This window comes from Lissotriton vulgaris, chromosome 3_1, assembly GCF_964263255.1.
Source record: "Lissotriton vulgaris chromosome 3_1, aLisVul1.2, whole genome shotgun sequence".
NCBI classification, from domain to species: domain Eukaryota; kingdom Metazoa; phylum Chordata; class Amphibia; order Caudata; family Salamandridae; genus Lissotriton; species Lissotriton vulgaris.
The window spans coordinates 451,802,194-451,816,842 of record NC_141689.1 but is presented as its reverse complement, the minus strand read 5'-3'; positions in this window follow the sequence as shown (position 1 = coordinate 451,816,842).

Below are 14,649 nucleotides of genomic sequence, written 5' to 3'. Positions count from 1 at the left end.
CAGAGTTCCATAAGTGTGGATGCAGTCAGAGAACAAAGGGAGGGTGGGAGGGGTGCAAGGGTATGGAGAGAAGGGGAAGCGGAAAAGGGAGGGAACATTTGAGGATCATCCACGGGAAAAAGGGTTAACGGACGAGGGAATGGGAGGAGGGCTAGAGTCCAGCGAAACTGTCCGAAAACAGCAGCAAAGTGATGGTCAGGATAGAACAAAAAGTCAGGAAGTCCAGGAGTGAAAGTGGGAGATGAAGCTGGAGGCCATCTTGGAGAGCTTGCAGTCAGCCGTCTCGGTGGGGGAGAGAGTGCGCCAGGTGGTGAGGGCCATGTTGACGCTGTTGGTACGGTCACACGTTGGCCATGGGGCGCTGCACGGCTGCCGGTGGGTTGTGTGTGGAATCACCCGCAAGCAGTGTGGACTCCGGGAGCAGCGGCACATTCAGAACACTGGTGCCATATGGGGGGGGAGGGGTGAGTGGTCTGGCGATCCAGCCCGAGTTGCAGGGCCACAGGGCATTCCGGCACTGGCAGTGGCCCCAAACTGGCAGCAGGTCGGGAGGCAGGCCAAAGGATTAGCAGGAGGCCGGGGAGAAGTTGGGGCGAGCCAGTGGAGGCGGCGATCGCCATCCAGAAGTCGCCGCCGGCCGCCATCTTAGAGTCAGGCAGGCGCTGGGAGGATTCCCTCGGTGGGGGTCTCCACCGAAGTGATGCGTGTGGTAATTAGGCCAGCTGCTGCGGCGAGAGTCTCTACAAGCCGGGGTAGCGCAGGACGAAATCCTACCTCCTAGCGGCGGCTGCAGTCAGCGGAGTCCACGGCGCAGTGCCGCCCGCCATCTTGAGCGCCTCTGCCCTCTCCTCCTTCACCTCGGGAGATCGAGCCTGTCTGCCACCCTCAAAGCGATCGCTGCCTCTCCGCACCTGCCCCACTCGCTCCGCTTCGTGCTGGAAAAAAAGAGCGGTAGAAATGAAGGGCTGTACCTGCCCAGGGCTGGGTCAGAGCATCTCGTGGGTCGGGAGCCGAGACGATCAGCGTCCGCTCGGCTCCCAGGCTCCACCTGCCTCAGGGAGCAAGCAGTGCTGAAATGGTGGCTGGGGTGTCAGACGATAGTGCAAGTCATGGCAAAGGGAGGAAGGTGCATCTGAAAAGAGTCAGGGAAACGTGTCACCTCAAGGCGCATATGTTCCGACCTCCGTTCTTCGAATTCCCAGCTTGTCAGGTCAATCTCAACATGGAGAAATCCCTCAGACTTCCCTGCTTCCCCAGGCGAGTCACGGGAGCGCCCCCATCTTCCTTGGCTGCTATCCACGCCCCAACCCGCCCAACTTACTCTTAATTACACGAGCAAGAGTAATTGCGTTATGAGGAAATTCCGCATCAAAGACTAACACAGACTTACCAAAATTACTTCAACTATTCTGATGTAATTCACATTTTGCCCATGCCAGATTACGACCCAGGAAGTGAGTGATAAATGGACATCATAGTAGGGGGTTGAAAAGTTGATTCTTGGAAAAACTGAACCATTTGAGCTTTCCTACCCCTGATAATGGCACAGAGATTCCCTGTTACAGGCCAAAGGGCCAATGTACATTACTCTTAAGGCTGTCCCCCAGTTTACCATGGTTACTGCACCCCATTAATAACACTTATGTATGTTCTCTAATGGTTATGCACAGTGATTACATTGTGTGTTACTAATTACGTACTTTTATTTTTATAACCCAAAGTACTGACTGTACAGTGTTAAAGATTCAATAGATTTAGGAGTCTCTAACCTCACATTTGCTCTCTCAGTGAGACATGGACCACTACCCTGAGGGTCAAGTGCGAAAGCTGTGCTTAGGTTTAGACCTAATAGGAAATTTAGGCCCCACAACACCAGAGGTAAATGGCTAATATTGGCACAGAAAAAGCCCAGTGTATGAAAATGCTCTTTTTCATGGTTATTCCCCACATTTTGCTAGATTATATCGCTAGTGTCTCAACTTTGAACGCTGGGCCACTGTCCAGCACCAGTGTATGTGTTCTGATCCTCTAAAACATGTGTGAATTGGCTAATCCCTGGCATATTCAACTTACATGTAAGTCCTTAACCCCTTCTATGCTCATGACGCAACGGTTCCGTCATGAGCGTGGGTTGGCCTGTGCTCATGACGGAACCGTTCCGTCATGAGCCCTTTGGCTCATTAGAACGTTCAGCACAGCGCAGGAATCTGCGCAGCGTTGATGAGGTTTATATACGGTACCTTGTGTATCCAGGCCTGTAAGGTACATAGCACTACTGCAGCACATATTGTGCCACCACTAAAGTGATTTTTTAAAACATGACTCTAGGCCTCCCACAGCAGTCTAGCATTGCAGCTTTAAAACTGCCTTTTAACCTGTCAAAATCACCCTTTTAACAGGCCTAAAACTTCCTTTTTAATAGCCACCCATAAGGTAGGCTCTTAATGCACATAGAACAGGGTGCATGGTATTTAAAAAAGAGGACATGTGTACTTGACATTTACATGGCCTGGCAGTAAACAATCTCCAAAATCTTTCTTCGCGGTGATAAGGCTGGCTCTCCCATACAAATGCACTGGGCTACATTATAGCACCTATTATTGCATAACTGAGGTTTGGTAATAGCTAGACCTATAGTTCAAGGACACAAATTAACAGGAATTTAAAATTCAATCTGCTGATCAAGTGATTTGATATTACTATTTTTAAAATGCCAGTTTAAGAACGTTGGCCATTTCCTGGCTAAAGACTCTGTCTTGCTTTTCTTTTCAGAACACCTGAACAAGACTTCAAAATACCATGACACATTGTGAACACTCTTCAAGATTGGACTCTACACCCTTTAGAGTACCAAAATACTATTTAAACAAAAGCTCAACACTCATTTGTCAAGTAAAGAGGAATATTTATTGCAGGAAGTTCCCGTATATCAAATGGCAATAATGCACAAGTAAAGTGAATGTATGTACACAAGAATAAATGCATTGAAAGACAACTGCATGTACACAAGAATAAGGTAATTAGAAATTGTAATACATCACAGGTTGTCTATATTGCATCACACTACCAGTACAACTGGGGATCCCTTTGAAAGTCTCAGCAGGAGCTCTCCACCGGGAAAGGGCTCTAGGCAGTGCGTCCACTCCTAGAAGAGTTCCTGTCAAAGCACCAAGAGGTCCCCATCTTTATACTACTTACTAACACAGAGAGAGACTTCTAAAGCTCCTCCTTCCTTCATCTGCACTGTTGGTGCTGGCTACACTCTCTGCGTCGAGGTCACTCAACAGAGCTGGCCAGGCTCTGATGGGAGCTGAGGCAGAAGTCTTCACTTTCTCGTCCCTGGACACTGTACACCTCCCTCTGTTCTAACAGATTATATCTGTTGTTCACTGAAGTGAGAAACATAAAGAAGTCTGTGTGTGCGCAAGTAACCTGGGCCTGCCTGCGTTCGCAGCTAAAAGGCAGGGTCAGCCAGACACAAGATAAAAACTGTGCTCACAAAATTTAATTAAAGCAACATGGATCAATGGTCAACACATAATCTCTCAAAGTATAAATTCCTGTAGCATTACAGCCTCTATCAGCCTATTTAGTCCTAACCCTGAACTGTCATCTGGCAGCATCTTGGGAGATATGAATGGCTCCAAGGAATGCAAAGGCTCGGAGGGAGTGTGACCTCTTCCTGTCAGGATGGACTAAGGGATGTGTTCACCAACTGTAGAACCTTCAAAGGGGCATTCACTGTCACAGGCAGGAGGTACTCACACCTAAGCTTGTCATTGTCCACGTAGCTTGTGTGATACAAATCCTAGTTGGGGAGGGGCCTATTCCAGTACTGGTTAGCAGGGGTGGGTCCTCACTTTCCTAGGTAAACCTTGGGGGGTGTCCAGAACTCTGACCAGGAGAAAAAATATTTTGCTGTGTTGGATTTTGGCAGAGCAGGGCACTGTGGGATTGTTTACTGCCAACCCCCCAGGAAATTATGTTAAAGTTGATCGGACTATCCTTGGAAACTATTTCTCCATTGGACATAGAATTTCCCCATCCACAAGCCAGTGCTGGTCATAAATGTGACACACCTGGATAACTCTTTTAGAACACTGCTAGACCTGAGAAAGACAGTAGAAGAATTGCAACTGTTGAACCCTTTGGATTTCAGAAAGAGGACTGAACTTGCTGTAACCTGAGGAGGAAAACCTCAAGTGGTGGGCCTGCTCCCACTTGAACCCAGGACAGAAGAGTGGATTGGAAGGGTTTTGTTGCCCTCTTGTTAATTGAAAGGGACACAAAAAGCTGCAAGGAAGCCCACCTTTCTGAAGACCCCTGCGGACCAGTTTGAACTGAACTTGCCCAGAGCCCTGCTGGTGGCGTCCCCTGTAATGAGTCTTAACCCCCAAGTGGTGTCCCTAAGTTCCTGGGACCATGGGATAAGTGCTACAATGTACTCCTCTCTCCTAACCCTAAAAGCTGAGACTTAGGAACTTTTTCAAGGATTTTTGCCAAAAGAATCAGAGACTACAATATGAACCACCACCAAGCTGCAGCCGCCGACATCACATTTTTGGTCCAACTCATCTTGCTGGTTGGCCCTGTTGAAAGGTTCCTGGCCACAAAAAACATTTAGAAATGATGAAGGGGGCATATGTATCTGGCAGGAAAGGGACCTTCCTTGGGTGGAAATTTAAAATTTCTCTTACTCAAGGTTTTCCCGCAAAAAGGTAATGACTTCACCAGAACTTCATATGACAGCTATCCACCCCCGTTGAATCCATCTTTCCCATGGCCATGCCTCACTGTGGATTTTCAAATTCCATTCCAGAGACTAAGTTAGAAGTTAAAACTTTCCACCGAAGCTAGTACCTGTATCTGATCCGTGCTCCATTGCAGTCGGCATTAACTTTTGATTTTGAACCTGTTTACCATATACAGATACCTGCGGTTGACGCTTTGCACTCTTTGGTGCTAGAAACATCTAGAAAATCATATCTCTGGTTCTGTATATCTGATTTGTGTCATTTTGGCATGTATTTGAAGATTACATTTGTACTACTATTATAAATTGTAAGGGAATTTTACTGTGTTGTGCTTTTTACTGTTTTACTGTTTGGTACATGCTTTACACATTTCTCTTAAGGTAAGCCTGTCTACTCTGTGCTAGAGCTATCAAGGGTTGAGCTCAGTTTATATTATTGAGTCATACCTGGGCCCATTAAGGAATATTTGACGTTTCTTCGCATGCGTTTACAACGCATGCCTTTACAATGCTGTTAGTACAATGACTGCGTTGTTACCACGCGTACCATTACAACGCAAATCATTACAACAACTTGCTGTAGAGAGCGCTTGGAATAGCATCATTAATTATTCGAACTTCAGTCTGTGCAACAGTAGGGAAGGTGCTGAATTTAAAATCCAACAACTAAAGCCCCCTACAGCAAGTTGTTGTACAGACCATGTTGTAATGGCACCGCGTTGCACTGACAGTATTGTAAACGCTGTTCCCCCCATTAAGGAATAGTGCCAATATTACCTGAATACCTGAATAGGACTCCATCCACTTTAATTTATAATTAATAATCAACTTTCTCACACACAGTAACCCGTTATTGCCCTGGAACTCCTAACAATCCCCTTGCATACACTAAATTCAGTCATAAACATGCAAATGGCACGCTTCCTTGAAGAGTACAATGCTCTGGACTCATCCCAATCGGGATTCCGCAGCAACCACAGCACCGAAACCGCCCTCATTGCTGCCACCGATGACATCTGGACCCTGTTGGACAACGCCGAAACCGCGGCCCTCATCCTCCTGGACCTTTCGACCGCCTTCTACACCGTCTGTCACTACACCCTATGCACACACCTCCACAATGCAGTGATCCGCGGCAAAGCCCTGGACCACCACCTTCCCCACCAGCAGAACATAGAGTGTCCACCTCCCCCCTTTCCGATCGGAAGCCAGCAAGATCATCTGCGGCGTACCCCAACGATCATCCCTCAGCCCAACACTCTTCAACATCTACAGGGCACCGCTCGCCAACAACGTCCGATCGCACAACCTCAACATCATCTCATACGCCGACGACACCCAGATGATCCTCTCCATCACAAAGACCCCACCACCCCCAAAACCAGCCTCCACGAAGGAATGAAGGCCGTCGCCGAATGGATGAAGAACAGCTGTCTGAAACTCAACTCAGACTAGACGGAGGTCCTCATCCTCAGCTCCACCCCTGTACCTGGGATGACTCCTGGTGGACAGCCAGCCTTAGAGCCGCACCGACATACATCGACCATGCACGCAACCTGGGATTCATCCTAGACTCATCGCTATCAATGAACCAGCAAGCCAACGCCATTGCATCCTCCTGCTTCAACACCCTCTGCATGCTGTGCAAGATCTACAGATGGATCCCCACTGGAACCAGAAGGACGGTCACCGAGGCCCTCGTCAGCATCAGACTGGACTACGGCAAAGCCCTCTAAGCAGGAACCACTGCAAACTCCAGAAACGACTAATGCATACAGAACACCTCTGGACTCCTCATCCTCGACATCCCTCACAACAGCCACATCACTGGTCAACTGAGAGACCTGCACTGGCTCCCCGTCAACAAAAGGATCACCTTCAAGCTCCTCACCCACGCACACGAGGCACTCCACAACACCGGATCAGCATACCTCAAAACGACTCACCTTCTACACCTCGAACCGCCAGCTTTGCTGACCTCACACTTGCCACCGTCCCACACATCCGGAGAACGACCACCGGCGGCAGATCATTCTCCCACCTCACCGCCAAGACCTGGAAGTCTCTTCCCATCCATCTACAGCAGACACAGGACCTGCTGACCTTCAGGAGACTCATCAAGACTTGGCTGTTCGAGCAGTAGCAGCGCCCCCCCCATAGCCTTAAGACCCTCACGGGTAAGTAGTGCGCTTTACAAATGTTTTGATTGATTGATTGATAAAAAACAAATCAATATTCAGGGTGGTGTCAAGTCTGAGTGATATTGTGGGAGGCATGGAGAATCATTAAAGAAATAAAAGAACTGGCATCAAAAGGTTAAATGTGTTTAGAGAGGAAAAGTTATGGCCTAAGTGTTAAAGGGTCCCTGTCCTGTCTTTTTTACATCCTCTTGCAGTATCACTGCCCATGTTAAAACTGCTTTCTTCATAAACTATGCAAGAAATGTGGGTAAAGTTAAAATCTTGGGTGCTCTACCCACAACAGTAACATGACAGAAAGACAAATATTTATGCTAGTCTAATCCCTAATATGAGTTTAATATGAGTTCCCTTGCATATATGAGGTTACTTGACTATTGTGGTAGCTTGTCTTCTATCATGCTCACCCTACATTGTCATTGTCCATTAACCACAGTTTCCTTTTCTTCCCACCAGTTCCTGAACCTGGGACAGGAACCGGTGCCTATTACCTCAATTGTGGGCTTAGCATGTGTCTATGCTGCAGGGACTTAACATGTTTGTCATGACAGAACAACTATAGCTACTGTAAAGAGTGTCAACACAATTCCTTATGTGTAACTGCCAAATATGACTGGTATTTGATTAGTTAGTTACTGATATTTTTTGGGCTTAGAGGGCCATGAGGTGCTATCTGCAGAGCGTGGCTAAACTAAGTAAGAATAATACAGCTGTAGATTGCAGCACAGCTATAGCAAAGGAAGGGTTTGAAAGAAAGGCTTGCAGTGTGCATATATATGGGTGTCGGTGTGTGCGTGTGTGTGTGTGTGCGCATGCTGAGTACCTCATTAAGTTTGGTCAGGAGACAGTGTTAGCTATTTACACCAGCCACATGTAATAAAAAACAAATAATAGAACCATATACACCTTGATACATTGAGGGATTTTGGGTCAGCCCTGTCCATCCACTAGTTTTTTCAACTGTCATTCACATTTTGATTCAGCCTACCACAACATACAGCATGAGCAATGGGTGAGCCCTCTTCTGCCATTGGCTCTCTTGCACTGTGGGTAATGGCACATTTTCTGCTCACATGCGCACTTTCTCTTAAAAAGAAGTGCACTTCAGTCCCAGGGCTGATGGACAAATGCTTTAATTTGCCAATGCTTTTTTCTTTTCCGTCTTTATCGTTTTTACTATTTTGCGTAAACGATGCCATTTGTATTTATAACATACTTCTTGAAGATAAATGTGACTTTTTGTTCTAAACTGAAACTTGGTTGAAGGATGTATCTACACCTAATAATGCATCAGCCATCCACACAGGTTTTTTAATCCAATATCTAAACCAGGAGGGTAAAGTGGGAGGTGGAGTTGCCGTGATCTAGCGATCTAATTTTACATGTTCTGCTTCAAATATCATTGGAAATGGAAATGTTGAAGGCTTGACATTTTCAATCTAACTAGCATAATCTTTTTCTCTATTGGGTGCCTTAACCTCCAGATTGCCATACTGATTCCTTGCAACAACTTGCTGATGTAATTGGAAAATTGTATCTTCACTATTCTAACTTCACGATACTAGGTGATTTAACTTTCACATGCATGACCCAAATTGTATTGCAGCCAAGCAATTTAAGGGCGTTTTAGTAGGTGGCAGTATGAAAAAACTAGTGTCTTCTCCCAAGCATACGACTGGCCACACTTCAGACGTATTTTTTTCCAAGCTTCTCGATTTTCAAGTTAAACCTGCTCCTAAAATAGTTTTGTCTGACCATTTTTGGTCCCCTTTTCTTTCACCATTCTGGTGAATCAAAGACAGCAGGGAGTGATGCTTAAACTCTCAAGAGCCTGGCACTAAATCTCTGAACCTCTTCCGGTTGAGGCCTTTAATGTACTCCCTAGGACTAGGTTTTATGGGTTCTCACGATGCCAATGTTGGAGGCCTCAATACCTGTCTATTTGAGGTGTTAGATTGTATTGTCCCTAAAAAGTCTTCCTCTCAAGAAGAAATAAGCTTTCCACTTAATGGTTCTCTGCATCTCTAAAAGAGAAAAAAATATATTGTAAATTACTAGAGAGAAAACCATATGATGATGGTGCAAAAATTAGCTATAAAAATACCTTAACGAATTTTCGCGCATCTATACACAAGGCACATAGTAAATATATCTTGACTCAATTTTCATCTGCATCTAATATGTCCCACAAACTTTTAATACAAAATAATTGGTTCTTTTCTTTCTCCCACTGCCTCAGAACATAAAATCACTCCTTCAGCAAAACTATGTGATGATCTTTCAGACTTGTTTTTATAAGAAAATTCAAACAATATATGCTCAGTTCTCAGCACCAAGTCCAACTGTTAGTCTCTTTGCCTTGAGCTCATCCCCCAGACATTAATCAGCCTTTTCACCTTTATCTCTTGAGGATTAAGCGAGGGTACTTGCCAAGTGCAAATCGGCATCCCCCATGACCAATGCCCACTAACTTCTTAAACCTGGTATCTACCTCTGTCAATCCTACACTGAATAATATCACGAATAATTCTGTGAAGTCTGCTGCAGTTCCCAGAGAATGGAAACAGGTCCTTCTGCTCCCATTATTAAGGAAGCCAAAAGCTGATCCAAAGCAATTTCAGACGAACATCACTTTTGCCGGCTGTTTCGAAAATGCTTAATAAAATAGTTAACAATCAGCTGGTCTACTGTTTTTAATCCAACCATCTCGCGCATGACTCTCAATCAGGATTTCGTCCAGCTTTTAGTGCTAAATCTTCCCTGTTAGAAGTCACAGATAATATGAAAGACAATCGCGACCAGAACCCCTCGTCTATTCTACTAAACAGGCTCAGGAATATTGGATTCCAAGGTCGTGCCTTGGTTGAAATCTTCCCTTGAAGATAGGACTCGGGCGGTTCATATTCTACAGTTCACATCTACTGCAAAGTCCCTTTGTTACAGAGTCCCACAGAGCTCCACATTGAGTCAAACCCTCTTGAATATCTATTTGGAGCCTTTGGCTGGCCTCATTGAATCTTGGGGCTTACAAGTGATCTCATATGCTGATGACACTCAGCTCCTCCTGTCTTTTCAGGAGAATAACAAAAAAGTGTTGACTTAATTTATGCAGAGTCTAAAAGAAGTTGTTGAATGGATGAATGATAATTGTCTCAATTTAAATACAGAAAAATGAGAATCCTTTGTTTTGGGAAAAAGTGTTCTCCAGACAACAACAGGTGGTGGCCAGGATAACTCCCCCCCACGCCTACTTCGGCAGTATGAAATGTGGGTCTCAAATTTGATACTAACCTATCTTTTGAACCTCAAATTCAGGCCATTTCTTGTACTGGTTTTACTAATCTCAAATCTCTCAAATGAATGCCTCATCTAGTCGCTGAATTCACTCGAAATACCATTGTTTATAATATGGTACCTTCCAGATGCAGATATGCCAATAGTTTGTCCTTGCGCCTTCGAGCGTATTGAACAAGGCAATGCGCTATCTACCGCGTGCCGCCCTTATGGGGGTCTCGTCAGACCCCGGAAGTAAACCGGAAGCACTTTAAGTGCTTCTGGTTCACACGAACGCCAGACGTTTGTAGGAAGACTGGTTTAGATTGGCCTGCCTGGTGGTCCCACTGCCCCCTCTTAAAAGGGGGGGCGAGGGTGCAGGAACAGTCTCTTGTTCCTCGCGCCCCCACCAGGAATACACCCGAGCCATCGGCGGCCCGTAACTTGTTTTCTCCTTTTATTTTCCCTCAGGTCTGTTGGCTGCTTTTTCGCGGAAGACGATCTTCATCAGCATTGCTCTGCGGAAAAGGAGTAGCTGCGTTTGCGTGCATTGTCCGGTGAAGCAGGAGGACAAGCATCGGCTGGACCGGACTGTGAGCGGCGGAGCACAAGGAGTGCTTAAAGCTAACGTTAAGTACGCGCGCGCTGCTGTATTTCTGGCGCATGACTGTATGGAGCCAAGCTTTTTTGTTGGAAAGAGCATCGAGTGGATGCATTTAGCTCCGGTAGTGAGCGGGAGGTGCATGTTGCAGGGGACAATGTTATTTAAAACCTAGCCCATGGTGCAGGGGGCAATGTCATTTAAAGCCCAGCAAGCAGGAGACGTGAGCGTGTTGTATGCACATCAGCATTCGACGGCGGTGGGCATGAAGGGTTGACAAAAATCAAAACTTTAAGGACCCACACGCTGGCTGGATTTTCGTTGTGCGCGCTAGATAACCTTTGATGTTGAATGTCTTTAAAGTACATTTTCCCATTAAAGCAGACTTTATTTATCGTGTCTTGCTTTTGTTTTTACTGATGGTATTGTTTATACTAAGGGCGATGCACGGGAACGCCGCCTGCATCATGAATGATTGCTTGGCATTGCACTAACGTCTGCCTGCACACCTGAGGGACACTCTTGACGTCTTCAACCATCTAAAAGATATTCCTTTTGACTCCAATACTGAGTTTCTCATAGGCCTCGATATGGAGGCCTTATACAAACCTCCCGCAAAGGGAAACTCTAAGGGTCCTGAAGAATATCTTGTTTGAGGAGGAGTAGCCTTATCAAACGCCAAGGTCATTTGTGTTACATATAGCAGAAATAGCGCTAACGAGAGATTTCTTTGAATTTAAAGGTACTATGTATCTGCAGACCCATAGTACCTCCATGGGTAGTGTCTTTGCGCCAAGTTTGGCAGGATTGTACGTGGGGGCTTTCGAGCACTCAGTGATTTATGATACCGCCTACCCTTGGGGATCTAACTTGAAATTGTGGCATCGTTACATCGATGACATCTTTGTGATTTGGAGAGGCGATGAAACATCTGTTGCCCTCTTTTTAGAATGGTTGAACCAAAGAAATCCATTACTCCATTTCACCTTGAGTGTCACCAAAACAAGTTTATCCTTCCTGGATCTATTGATAGAACTGAGAGAGGGTGTGTTACATACAAGATTATAGCATAAGCCCACGGATAAGAATGCATTATTGGCATTTGATAGTTTCCACCCGAAGTCCCTGCGGGACAATTTACCGGTGGGACAATTCTTTCGCATACGCCGTAATTGCTCGAAACAAGATGATTTTACGACTGAGGCGGATGTGTTATCCAAGAAATTACAACAAAGGGGGTACCCATCAAGGGTCATCAAAAGAGCCAGAAAGAGGGCATCTAATGTCGATCGTGAAGTCCTTATCCAATAACATGCATCATACATTCAAGCATACAATCTATTGTGCTTCCTTTCAGTATTATGCATCCTGTGATGGTGGGAACTTCCTCCATATGTCATGATCAATTTATGATCTAGAGAAATCCTTTTGACCACCGATTGGCCGGACTGAGGTTAGGTGGGTTCCAGGACTGGGATAGATAGACGTCCTGAAGAAGACCGGGGTGACCTTTTTGGCACAGTAAGTCGGTCGAAACATGTTGGCACAAGCAGTACCAGAAGGGGTGTTGTGAGAACTAATTTTCTCCCCTAACACGGCCCATCCTTCACTTTTTTAACCCTGGAATTTGGAACCTATAAATAAAGGCTTATATGGTATCCACAATCCAGTTTTAAAGCACATTTTCATGCTGCACTTTGTTCTATCACCATACCCAGTCACAGGGTGATATTCACTGGTCTATCACTGTGTTTGTCACATTTGTGCTGGGTCTCATCATTGTGTCTTATTTTGTCCTTTTTTTTGTTTTTTTCCCCCTTCCTCATGCTCTGCCCTGAGCGTGGCTACGCCAGGGCGTTTTGTAAGCAGACCCAATGATGAAGCATGTCACACACTTGTGTGTGTGAGTGAGGGCAGTTTTCAAAACAGATTTGTTTTGTCTGTCTCGTGTTGTCTGGCTGCACGTGTATATTTATTTTGTGGCCTCCCCGCCCCTTCTTGTGTTTACATACCGTCTTAGGGGGTTCGGAGTGGTGGAGTTCAATTGTTTTTGACCCTCTCCCCTCTTATGTGAGTAATGATTGCACTAACGTCATCACAGTTTGTAGATTCCTTATTTCGTAGTTGCCCTTGATGAACCGAGCGTCCCACGATTGTTCTCCAACCCTCAGCAAATGTCTAACCTAGTGCGGGTTATGGGGGCGTTATGGTTTAAAGCATGTGAATCAAAGCAGGGGCAGCTATGTTATTGTCACACCTATGAGTAATATGGAAGCATATTTGGCTTTAGAAATTCCGATTGTGTACAGACGTCTGCTGTCATTGTTTCCCGTTGTTGTTAGGATGGCATAAACCCACAGCGGAGGAAGTTTGCTCCGACATTTTCCTTGGTGCTTGACAGAGCGGGGTGGGCGATGCCAGCAGACACTTAACTATGAGAAGTCCTTTCTTCTGCTGAGCATAAGTTTCATCCTTTATTTCTTGCGGTTAAACAGTGGGGTCATGTATGACCTTTGAGGGTGCCACTTCGAGCTTATGAGTCACTTTGGACCACACTGATAGTGAAGAGGTATGCAAAGCCTTGCACTTTGTGCTAAAGACAGTGGGGTTACGGGTCGGAGTTTTCCTTGCAGAGTGGTAGTCCTTAAACAATGAAAATGGTCGTTCTCATACATAAGTTATCAGTTATTGAAAGCAGGCCACGCATGTCTGTTGTGGGAAGCTTGTTGTGGTTATGTAAAAACTTTGTTCACCTCCCAGTAGTAGTAGCATAAAGTGTGGTTTCTTAATGCCACTGATAGCTAGTTTATTTCATGCCTCCCCTAGGGGGTGGCTTTGCGGTTGTTGGCAAAAGTGTTAGGGCGAGCTGAGTGCTGCACAACTTCTCGAATGTTTCCACGTTCGAGCCCCCGGAAGTTTGTTTATCTCTGGAGAACGGCGCCCATCTTGCCCTGTGTTATGGCACTTGTGGAATTCTGGTAAATTAATTTGGTGTATGAATTCCTCTGATAGCTGGGAAGCCCAGCCTTCCGGTGATATATTAAAACTAATGCTGATCAATGACCTGATTTCATGTGCCTGGTTTCAGGTGCCCATAGAAAGGGAGGCTTACTTTGCAGGGTAAGTGGAATGCTGTTTTTTCTGCTTGTAATTTTTGGGCATATGACAGGGATCTTCGGGCGATGCTTGCACAGCAAATGGGTTTACCACCTCTGTGGCTGGATTGGGCACGTGCATCCTGGCCCTTTGAATGAGAGGGTAGGCATCTGATTTGGGTACCACATCACAAATTCAGACGCAAACGTTTATTGTGTGCAACGTGACTACAGGACAGATTTAGTTGGGATGAGGCGTGAGGGAATAAGGTGAACACTGAAATCAAACATAGTCAGTGCTGTTACTGTGGGGGTGTTACCGTGTGACTGTGACTGTGTGTTTGCCACGTAGGTGTTAACAAGGGGTTACTGTGTAAGGGTTACCACTTAGGTTTTAACAAGTGGTTGTTACTGTGTGAATGTTACTATGTGTTATCAAAGTGACTGTTACCCCATTGGCGTTTTAGGGTATTGCCACATAAATTTTACCATATGGGTGCTACCACGTGTTACAGCGTAATCGTGTTACCATGGGGTGGGTACCATGTATTATGTCCATCTTAGCCCGACTGTATCGCATGATGCGCATGAGTTCACTTAATCTCCCTGTGTCTAACAAATATGAATATGTCCTCATATAATGCGATTGGGCTATGTTAAGTGCTCTCAACATAATGTTGAGTCCCTCAGCTTTGGGTCAACCAGCCATGAAATTAGCTGACATACTCT